Here is a 12710-nt window from a genome sequence, read left to right as displayed (position 1 = left end):
TTGCCAAGCTCTCACTCGCATTCCTTGGCCAAGCAACAAGCACACACCCTTCCTCACTCTTTCTCTCTCGCCATCATCTCTTGTTCCTAATAATATATTTTCGTTGGACGAAATGCGATCACTAAATCATTTTTCACAGTTGCACAATTTCTTTCTCATTCTCCCTTTTCATTGCTTATCTCATTTTACTTAGCGCCTTGATAAATAAGATAAATTTATTTCGTTAAACTTTCCATTTTGCATTGTTGATACATCGTAAGCGAAGAGTCAAGATGCTTTTGTCTTATATTATGGCCTTTTGTTTTCATTCTACTTGAACAACATTAAATTGGTGGCGGTGCTGTTGCTGTTGTCATCGTCGTCTATCTGAAGGAAAAAGCATATTGAAGTCGTTACTTTTAAACAAATTGTTCAAAATACTACAAATTTACACCGGAGTCGCAACGATTTAACGGAATTATGAATAATAGCAACGTGTAGTAAATAGATAGGATTCAGCTCACAGCGATAAATGTGCTGAAAGATGCTCTTTAAGATGCAATTCTGTATTTTGTGCTTCGTTGCGGTTTTGTCCTTTCAATTCAGAAAATAAGGCCACATACACTTCGTGGCTATGGTTATGGACAAACATGTAATATAAGCACAATGTCGATGCTCGAAAACACGAGCACTCATTGATGCAATGAACAAACAGTTCTGATTCTTGCTTCAATATACGTCCAATGTGAACAGTCAATGAGAGAATATGAATCGAATTGAAACAACAGATATATTTTATTCGGAGACATTTGCCATGGAAGCCGTCGTTGTTTGGCTTTTTCGAGCCTAAAATAGATAGCATTTATTTATTTCGGCAACATCGACTTAATTACCCTGACATTGCGTTGTTTGGCGAAAGAGTTTTGTCCCTTTTTTGTCATTGGCCACTGTGCAGTGTCTCAGTGCTGAAGAGGAAAATTTCGTTTACTCAATCATTTTGATAAACTAAGATAGCGCATATTCTGGTGACAACAACAACGGTGAGCTGTTCGAAGGAATTTCAAGCAAATAAAATAACATTAATGGTTGGTCGAAACTTTTTAATAAGATTTGCTTGATTAACAACAGCTTCAAAACTTCGTTCGAATTTCGACCCAGCCTTCACTTGAGCCACTTATCGATGGTTTTGTACCCATGCTGAGCACAATAAAACTTGGGCACAATCTGAGAAAGTATCATGATCCAATTTCGGGTAATGTATTTTGTACAATATAAAAGCTTTCAATAAATTTCGGAGAATCAGACCGCAAAATTGGCAAGAACATAATGATCAAAAGTACTACTACATTTCGACGAAATTAACGAAATCACATCTAAATATCAACAGATTGCATGCACTTGAAATCGAGGTAGAATATTTTAATACACAACACTGGATTCCCTCGATACAGAAACACAAAATTTAATAAATTCAATATAAAATCTTGTCACTTGTTGGATCAAATTCACTTTGCCCCATGGAATCAATTCGATATTTCCTTCATTATATTTTAGCATCGTTAATGTGTTAAGCTTGAATGGAATGTTAAATGTATGCGGAATTCGTTTTTTTTGCTCCATTAGAAATTCCTGCTCATTAGTTTCATTCAAAGACGCTGTGTAGATGTTTCCGTTACCATTATGTTTTCCTCGTGTCATCCGTTGCGCATTGAGTGTGCAGTGTGCAGGCAGCACAGCCACGTTGTTCAGCGCGTTGTGTGTTTGCCTCTCTCTCTCTCTATCTCCCTCTCACTCTCTTTACACAAGCTCAACGAAAACGATTACATTGCGTTTCATGTGCAACAGGAAGGTTGTTTAAAACGCTTCGTTATGTTTAAATATTCCGTGGCTGAATCCATTGGCGCAACGTAAATTAACGCTTTAAGCAAAGTATCCTAATGTCATTGTGCACGTCGTTTTTTTGTTCTGTTGCTCGGTACCGTTTCCCGTTTTCTTCCATTCACGTTTTGCAATTTATAAACGTATTTTTTTCTGTTGCTGTTGCATATTTGATCTTCGAGTGAGCAACGAGAAAAAAACACTGCTATTCGAGCAATGTGATTCCATTTTTTTTAAATTCTCTTCAGCTGAATTCGTTGTTGCTGAAAAAAACCATTCAAGTTTTAAAGCGGTGCCAAAAGAACAACGTCTCTGACATGAAAAATATGTTTTTGTGAAAATGAAATTGCGAAAAATGAATTGCAGGCAATTTGTTGTGCTTATTGGAACCGATGTACCAGTGTTATTATATTGGCGATGTTTGAGAAAAACAAGGACCCAGAAGAAAAATATAAGTTTAACGTTCTGTATCCGTTTGGCGTTGTGTCGGTGTACATGGCGTTTTGTATGCGGAAATGCGTCGGCAACTTGATATTCAGCCAGTTTGTTTGTGTATGTGTGTGTGTGTTTGCAACCGAGTCGACCGATGAAAAATTGAACAAGATTGTCAAGTACAATCGAGTTATTTGCAAAATTGCGAAAGTGGGACGAATTGAAAAATTTTGTCTGACAGTTGAAGCTATACCTCTGCCAAAACGAATACAATACCATAAGCGATCACAATCGCAACAAGAAATTATTCAAATGTCACAACGAAATAGAAATACAAAGGACGGGAAAATTCTCTCATTCTCATGAGCTGTATTGGCGAACGCTGCAACAAAAACACGAACCGAACAACAAAAACCGAATGAAAAAAGAAATTATATTTAAATTATATGAAAAAAGCGCAGAAAATATGTAGCGATAAATTTTTCTCATTAAACGAATGGTATATAAAAAAAGTACAACCGTTTTAAATGAAAAATGAACGTGAAATGTTTGTTTTGTCGCGAGCAATTTTTGCGCAATGCACGCCGTACCGTCGTCACGACTACGGCTGGTCATTAAAGCAACTCATCGTAACTTTTCTTTCAATGCATAAATGCTGTTTGATAAAATGTTTTCGGTGGGATTTTGTGATGTGACACGCAACCAATTTCAAATATATATCAAATATTGCTGGCGCTCGCTCGTGTTACTACAAAATTACGCACGCACTTCAATTAAAGCGAAAATGAAAGCGAGAGATGCGGAGGGAGGGAGGGAGGTAGGAAACGAAACGGAGCGAATTGCAAATGGAGTGAATCCTGCAACAGAGTGATTCCTGCAACAGAGTCAATCCTGCAACTTTGAAACCAAGAAAAGCCAAAGGGCGTTGAAAAATCGAAATAAATCTGCAACAGTGGAATGCTTCGTATATTGATACATGTATTTGGTTGGAACTCGGTTGACTGAAGCGCCATCTAAAGAACCGATGGCGCGTTCGTGATGTCTGTATGTTATACTTCAGTATGACGTTTGACAGAACGGAGAGTTTACTTGATTGTATTGTCATTAGCCTTAGATTATCTAAGTGGTGTTTGCGCTCAATATCAGTTGTCAAATTCAAAGTGAATAGGAGAGTTGTAAATCTGACGAAAACTATGTTCGCTCTGCGACTAAGCAAATATTAGTGAATAATATCGGAGGGAGAATCCATTGTGCAATCAAGAAGCAATAGCAAGCAATGAATTTATGAAGTACATTTAGTAATTGTGGACTTATTTTATTCGTTGCATTCGTGCAATTTTTGACTCTGTATCATGTACATATATACACATGCTCAGTGCACACACACACACACATACACATACACACACATTCACGAGCGAAGAGTTTCCAAATCCATTACATTATGTGTGTCTCCGTCGAGAGTTCAATCTGACCTACTTGATGAAAAGAACTGGTTATATTCATGAACATTTACTGAACAAATACAAGTATTAATACGAGTGGAAAAAACCACAACTTTCGAATTCCCAGTACCACTCGAAGACAAGAAGCGAAAAGAGATAAACCATTTAGAGAATTTGCGACCATCGCACCGAATGCTGTGTGCAGCAATTTTAAATTCATTTATATGACTCATGGCACTGAGTCTCACAATGATAATATGCTTGGTTTTATGAATTTTCGTCAGCGCATGTATGTGTGTGTGTGTGTGCAAAACTTAAATCGGGCTAAATATGTCGTGTTAGTAAATCAAATCTCTGATGAATAAATCCACTTTTGAATGTGTTCGTTTCGTCTTCTTGTTTATTCAGTGGAAAATTCAATTGGCATTTTTCGAGAGAGTTTTCCAGCGGAATGCCGAAAAATACAGGGCAATCGAAAATGATTTATGTGCTGCTATAGAGAACATTTTTTTTCTGTATTGCTCTAACATTGAATCCAAATTATTGAATTGAGAAATCAACCATTTCCGTTCCGTTTCTGTATGTAACATGTGCTTGTGCAGCTGACAAAAGCGGTTGATTCGGAGTGAACTCTTTTTTGCTTGAGACCAAAGATTTCCGCCGTTCAATACTACGCAACAGAGTCGAACAAATTAAATTGAATTTAAATTCAGTGAAAATAGATCAGTTTCGCCTGTAATTTGGTTGAATTAACATTTTTATTGATATTCCATTTAATTTCACTCGATTGATTGATACTCCTCATTTCGTTTGGTATTTTCATCCATCTTCACGCTGGGGCTATGTAATTCGACACGACTATGCATGCATTAATTAATAAGCACATAAAATCCAGATTAAAATTAATTGGAATTTTGGGTTTCGGATTCCGTAGTAGTTTATAATAAATTAATGGTAGTATATATTCAATTCGGTATTGAAGTGATGCCTATAAAAGATACATATGTAGAGCTCAATTTCACACACATTCCAACATATCAATGCAACGTCAATTCATTTACACATTTTTTATATAAGTTTTTTTTATGAAGTATCAAATAAATCAATTTTACCATATTCTGTCCATTCGGTCGTCATGGAAAACATTGGTTTTAATATTGCATTTTTGATCGGTAAATCAGTTCGCCACATCAAATTAGTATCGTCCTTTCCCGGCAATGAAACAAATCTATCAAGCTGTTGAATATTTTATGGAAAAATAAAATATGCTTTGATCTCAACTGATGCTGTAAATCAGAGAAAGAAAATGAAGTCAGAATAAATGAACCAAATATTCTGTTTACTGTTCCATTGCTGGTCATTTCATTCGCAGCGTACAATTTCAATGTATTGTTCAGTTTTACTGTTATTATTTTGGTTTTTATATGTCATCACTGAACATTGATACGGCTTCGATAGCTTAGCACGGTTACTTCCTCAAACTTATAATTTTCTTCTATCACTGTCAGAAAAAGTGATTGGATAATTGAAAAAGTGTTTGTGAAATGTTTGCATTATTTCTGGAAAAAATCGAAATAATGACCGAAATGCAACATTTCCATCACTACTTCAAACCAACGAACTACAACGAACGAACAAACACAAAAATTTAATGAATAAACTTCAATTTTCTCGATGCAATTAAAAACTGAATGATTGATTTTCGAACGAAGTCATTAAAATGATTGGAGGATTTCCATTAAGTCCAGAAATTGATAATGTTATTTGAGTACTCAAACCCGAATTTCTTTCTCTGTAATGGACGAACAGCGAAAAAAGATTTCCCTGAAATAAAGGGACACCGCATTAAACATTCATTTCAAGAGTAGATTTTTTCCAAGTTTTAATCATTGCTCTTTTGAGCGTTGGCGTCGCACCTCTAATGAACATCCATCACACTTATGAACACGAATACGTCAACAAATAAAGTCTGACGTATAATGCGAATTAATGGAACAAAAAAGGGCCGATCGACTCGGTGAGCTTTTTCATCATTTTGCACAGAAAAAAATTGAAAAAAAGTGTTCATCAAAACTCCTGAACTATATACATAGCCCATGTAAAAAAAAACTGAGTGATTTGCTGTGCGCACAAAAACGGAAACAGAACAAAGCAATGTTCTTTCGACAAGGCCGAAAACACATTTCAGAATCGAGGCGCAAAAAAAAATAGAATCTAGGACACAAACTGTAATATAGCTTAAACGGTTTTATTTTTTTGTTTTTTTTTTTCATGAAATATTCAAATTGATAAGTGCAAACGGTCACCACAACGACCAATTTTTTGCATAGACGAGACGGTGAACCAACGAAAAATGTTATTTTCATGTGTTCATCACAATATCGAACGTCGAGTTTTTTTTTGCCAGCCAGGCGTTGTTATTGTTTCCTGTGTCATGCCGAACATTTTTCAAAACAAATTTCCCAACTTCATGCAAAAACTGCAATAAATGGATTTAATGGCTATGGTCTAGGAATTTCATCGGCGTTAGCTCGTTACTCCATTTGTTTTCGCACTGTCGATGAATGCTCGTATCCTGGGCACATCAACGACAATAGAAAAAAAAAACGGAGGCCAACTTTCCACGAACTCGGAAGAGAAGGCCATACAGAGCAGGAGAGAGGGGAGGTGAGAGAGGAAGAGGCGAAAAGTATGCACATGGGCAGAAATTCGAAATGAAAAAGCATTAGAGTTTTACCTCAAACCTCTGATTTTATCGAAATTTATAGCGAATTCCGAGTAAAAATGTGCAACAAAACGCTGTATGTGTCGCTTGAATATTTAGAGAATTTGGTATTTGGTGCACGTGATTTTATTATTTTCCTCTGTTGATTTTAATTGAAGTGATAAATTCAATTCGCCAAGCGAAATAGACTAAATGCTCACATTGTGCATTCGTTTCTTGTGCTCGCGCGATGTCGTTTTGTTTTTAAGCCCGTTTAATAACAGTCCAACAGTGCACAAGTGGAAATGCAAATGGAACAAACAAGCGGCCGACAAAATAAATACGAAGCTTTTAACAAACAAACGGGAAAAAAAGTAATAGTTTTAAAAATAGATCACAGGGGAAAAAATTGTGCACAGCTAACATGTTGGTCGATGGTGGAAAGGAAATAAAAATTTGAAAAATATTACAACTAATGTGGTTCTATCGTGCGCTCTTTTTTCAATTATAATTTTATTTCGCCTGCGTAAAATATCCCCTTTGACCACATACCGTTTGAGTTTTTCATATCACGATATTTTGTTGCTGTTGGTGTCGCCGAAAACAAGCCAAGGTTAACATTTTAAAGCGGATATACACGAAATTAACATCGTTTGTGGGCGACCATGTACGCAAATTTCTGACTAAATGATTCATATTATGAACTGGTTTTTGGTGGGTTTGGCTCACACCATCACATGCCAAAGTAATACTGTGTTTTTCGAATAAAAAATTAATTGCCATCAATTTGAGCCGAAATGTGCATCAGTTGATTTCGAATGTGGGGCGTAGTTGAATTGGCTAGCCTCCATCACCATTTAAATATTTAACGCGATGCATGTTAAATTGTTCATTATTCCGTTTCTCTCGTTTTTTTCTTCTCCTAGTTGCTGTTAAATTTTATTTATTGTTTCAATTCGGTTCACACTTTCCACTTGTGACCACTATATGAGTCCCGTTATAATTGCCATTTTTTCAACTTATTGTCCAACATATCGTCATGGCAACATACACACACACACATACATCGTTCATTTGCATCTAGTTTCATTATTCATTCATGGATTGATCAAAATTCCACACAAAAGAATTTAAATGAATGAAAGCAAACAAAGCCATTTTATTATAAAATTTAACTCAAATACAATGAAATTAGGGGAATGGTCATCGTGTGTGCCCGTTTTTATTTTAAGTTCCATGTAAAAACGGCATGCACTTTATATCGCAGCGGTCATCCATTGTCTTCATCAAACAACTATTAATTCATGCAAAATATAGACCAGAAAAAAAGCAGCAACGAAGCATTACATTGTACAATATCATTCAATTAAAACAGTTGCATCACTTAAACAATGCAACATGGAATAATATGTCTGAATAAATGGCATGGAATGAAGAATGCGATTCCAATTGTTCAACACAAACTGCAACAAAGTACAAAAAATTTAATCAAAATAGTGAGCAGCACCCAGTATTCGTTGGTTGAAAGTTAAAAACATTTTAAAATGTTGGCTACACGTTTTCAAACTACAGCACTGTCCACTACAATGACAAATAAAAATTTCAATTCGCGACAATGTAAACAGCGATATGGCAAATATCACCGTTATTATTCTATCAGAACCCGAAATTATTTTCACAAAGACTTTACACAGCCAACGTGGTGTTTTCTCTGCGTTTTTTTGTTGTTTCATAATCGGATAAATGAACATCGCGCGAATGGAATTAATTATAATGTTCGTAAACCATATTTTGAGAATTTATCGATTGAAATTCAACAAATTTCCACATAAAAGCCAACAAAAGGCGAACACGAACAACACATTGAAACAAATTCGTGATTTCATTGGGCAGAAGTTATACGATTTATTTAATTGATAAGTTTGGGCGCTGGCAAAAGCTAAATCTGATGGAAAATTTTAATAGTTTTGCTACTGAAGTGTTGGAGGAAAAGGAACCAGCGCTGCCAATCACCATGGTGTTCAAAGGAATTTTATTCAATATTTTAGGCCATATTTGCTTATTACTAAATTCTCTTTGTTTGGCTTCAATGGACGGAAAAATTATGCAGTATTAATAAGATGCTGTGCTGTGTACAGTGCTGGGCAGGAGGAAGAGGAGGAGAAATGTGTGTGCTCATGCATTTCAAAAAGAAGCTAAAAACAGCAGCACGAAGAAGAGGAAAACAGCTCAAAAACTTCATAAAATTGTTTAATAAACATTGAAGCGAGTCGAGAAGCAAGTGAAAGATGCACAGTGTAAACATTCTCAACAAATTCGTTCACTAAGTGCTCTTACGTATACGTAAGTTTTGTGCTTCACCCATCAACATAAATGCACAGCAACGATGGAATGAACATACACACACAACACTGACTACCCAAATAATAGGTATTAGAACGGATTTTCAGCAGTTTGTTTGAAAGTGAGCGTGAGTGTGTGTTCTTGAGCGGCTCCATGAATGCTGCATGGATGCCACTGCCGTCGCCGCCACCACACCACCATTGCTGCTATTGCTGCTGCTGCTGCTGCTGCTTTCGTCAACGGCGAACCAAACTTTGCCTAGATGTATTTTGAATTCATAAACGGTAAAAGTGTGTCCTGAATGCATATATTGCCAAACTTTTCGTAAACATATTGATTTCCATGATGGTTGGCTGGATGGCTGGCAGAAGAAGAAGAAGAAGAAGCAGTAGTGGTAGAGCAGCAACAGCAGAAAGTGGCTGTGACATCCGGAAAATTGACTGCAACAATAGCAACAACAACAACAAACACAAGTTGATCCAACAGCTAAATACGAACTGGATTATGGCAACAACGATGTGTGCATGTGCGCCAAACGTACTAGAAAGAGCCGAGGCAAACGGGTTTTCATCGTGAATTATAGCTTTCCAATCGATTTCAACGACAACCGTTAGACACTAACCCATATAAATGCACAGCCAAGACTTTCTTCGTGAGCATAGCCATGCAACAGCACATCGTCTTAGTCGTCAGTGATGGTGATTGTCGTTGTGAAACGTGCGCCCATACCCGTTCAAATCTTATCCACATAGCGTCACTTCATTTCAGATCATAAGCAAAGATTTCATTCGATCCAGTTCGCTCGCTGAATCGACAAGATTACATAAATGCGATAGTTTTCCTCTTCTCGTTTTCTTGTTTTTTTCTCTCCCTCTCTCACTCGAACAGCACTACAGGAAAAACGAACGAATCTTTGTCGCAAAGTAGGACATTTTCAGTTGTTGAGCAAAGAAATCATACATAATAGCTGGATGTCAACCGCAACGGCAATGAAGATCGACAGAGAATGAATACAAGAAGAGGCAGAGAAAAAAAAAACGACCGAAGAAAATATTATTATGCAAAATTTATTTCCGGTAGCTCTTTTTATAATATCAGCATCCAAAGTTGAAGTTCGTGCATCGCTTTGCCTCTTTTTTTTGTCAATCGTCATTTCTGGATTATTTCCGTCTTTTTTTCTGCGTTCTCATTGATATTCTTTTGACGGGAAACGAAGCATAACGCCAGAAAAAAAAGTTATTTCTTACGTTTTGCATCCGATTCCTTCTTTTGCTTCTGCTAAAGCTGTCCGAGATCTGTGCGAGATGATTGTCAGGAGAAAGTCACTGAAATCAATTTGATTCGATATATTCTGAAGGAAATAAAGAAAGTGGAGAAAGAGTTGGAAAAAAATCCACAAGAAACTTATGAAGCAATTCTTTTTTTTCCCGCATTTATAGCGGTCAAGCGGATGCAATGTGCACGTTGCGAAAAGTGCATTAAATGTGAATTCTTCGTTACCTTGGACAGGGATTTGGATTTACTTATATAAAAAAAAATATATATGAGTATGTGTGTGTGTGTGTGTGTGTGTGTGTGTATAAATGCCATTTGTGCAGCGTTGAAAATTCTGCAACTGTCACAGCTGCATGAACATGTAATTGTTTGTTCTTGACGTCAAGAAAAAGAGAAGAAGAAAAAAACGAATACGAGCGGACGAATTCTTTCGATCCAAAAATAATGTCTTTTTCAACACTTGGATTGAATGGAAGTTGCAGTTGTGCGATGCACTGTTTCCGTTTCGGAATGCCATTATGACTTTAAAATCGACTGAACAATGCCGAAACCGCGCTCAACGAAAAAAAACTTTCTGCGGGATGGATATCTTGGCTGAACAACTTTCTTCTGGTAAATTGAAGCTTGGTCAGCTGATGTGTGCTCTTTTAATCTCTTGTTGGCGACGAAGACAAAACTTTCAAACACACATACATACACGAGTGCGCTTGTTAGATTTGTAATGACTCTCCCTGTCCAATGGCCGCCCATAACTTGCAATTGAATGAGACAAATTAAATGGAGTAAATTTGATTTCGTTTCCAAGTTGGATACTTTTTGTAACCAACTACTACTTCATTCAATTTCACTGAATGAATTTAAATATCCTGCCACAAGCTGTCGTCAAGAGATCGAAGCAAATATGTTTAGTACACTATTCCGTCAACAGGAAACAAACTAAACTAACAGCCAAACAAAATTGTTCGATGCTCACTCCAATTCACTGTCCTCCCATCCTCTCGCTCTCTCTCTCTCTCTGCCGAGCGCAGTTGGTTTCCCTTGTTGTGTTTTTCATTCGCATGCTGTTACAGTAATGGTTGATGGTGTGCTGTTTCGAACGTGCATTACGGAAGCTCAAACTTGAAACCAAATGGTGTGTGAGAGAGAGAGAGAGTGAGTGAGTTTGTAAAATAAATGCGAACATTCATATTTTGTGGGCTTGATTGGATGTTCAAAAATTTGGTTTCGTTTGGTTTATGTCAATCGGAATTGGGCCGAGTGAATTTTATACATACACACATAAATCCACATTTATTCTGAAAAAATTTACGCAATCCGCAGCAAAACGTGCACCAATTGAAAGAGGAGAGAGAGAGAGAGAAGAGAAGAGAAACAGAGCACCAAACCCGAACCACTCAACCAGACACGCAGCGGCACACCGAATGAAATATAAATGATAATAAAGCCACAAACTTATCGTTTTGCAAAACAATGCCAAAAATTATGTGCCCGCAAACAAATAACAAAGTTGTAATATTTCTTTCGATATATATAGAATTTTTTTCTCGTGGTGTTCGTTTTAGCCGTTCAACAGCCGTTGAACAACAATTTTTGCAGTAATGCGATTTTATGATTGTTTCTGCGTTTTTAGCGCTCTCATTCATCGCGGTATAATTAAAGAAAATAGCGTGAAGGTTTACATTTAACAACTTATGTAATCTATTCAATCGTATGGTGGTTACTCTTTTCCCCCCTGTTTTCAGTATTTAAACTAGATCGTTATGGGTTAAGTTTTTGTTCAAGGCAATTATTTTCATTTCTTCTGCAATAAATTATGAGAGCCATGATTCATATTTAATATTAGACCAAAGTTTACTCTGTCTAGCGAAAGACGAGTTCCGCGAAGCGCAGTGAACGCAACAGCAGCAGCATTTGTTCATTTTATTGAAGGGAAATAACGAGCAAAGAGTTTTTAATGTGACATGAGCCGTCTTCATTAATTTTGTTCTATAACATTTGGTATATTTCTATTAGAGGCTTTAAAAACTTTCGGTCGCTATTTCAATTCGAAAATCCGGCCGCTGTCAATAGCATTTTAAACAAATGCGCCGCACTTAAAATGATTCAATTTCGAAACAAAAGAATGGAAAAGAGGAAGGAAGAAAGACGTAGAGAGATAGAGAAGCAAAAATTATACAAATATTTGAAGCAGAAAAATGTGCACTAAATGTCTACAAATCGAGGTATTAATAATTGTAAAGAAAGAGCCGTCATTTGCTGTCTTTTCTCAGCGCGAACGAGCAAAACTTCCATACGAGAAACCAAATAAGAGTGTACAAAAGAAACGAAAATTCAAAAACTTTTCCATCGAATAGAAAATAACCGTTTTGTCGTTTTTAGATGTCTCAGTAGCGATGGGTATCTTTTAAATAAGTTTTTAAACTGTAAACAGAAAACTTTGCAGTGACACAAAAGCGCAGACACATGCACACACATACACAAGCGGAATGAGAAGGCGAAAGAGAGGGGAAGAGAGGTGGGGAGGATGCACGAGTGAATCTAAATATATACAAACGCATAAAATATACATCAAGTTGACAAACAATAACAGTAATAGTAAGACAGCGATGGAAACGACACGAATATCCATAATGCAAATTGAGTTGAATACAGCC

Source organism: Sitodiplosis mosellana, unplaced genomic scaffold (assembly GCF_009176505.1).
Source record: "Sitodiplosis mosellana isolate CC-2019 unplaced genomic scaffold, AAFC_SMos_1.0 Smas_scaffold_1, whole genome shotgun sequence".
Classification (NCBI taxonomy): domain Eukaryota; kingdom Metazoa; phylum Arthropoda; class Insecta; order Diptera; family Cecidomyiidae; genus Sitodiplosis; species Sitodiplosis mosellana.
Note: the sequence above shows the minus strand (reverse complement) of the source record.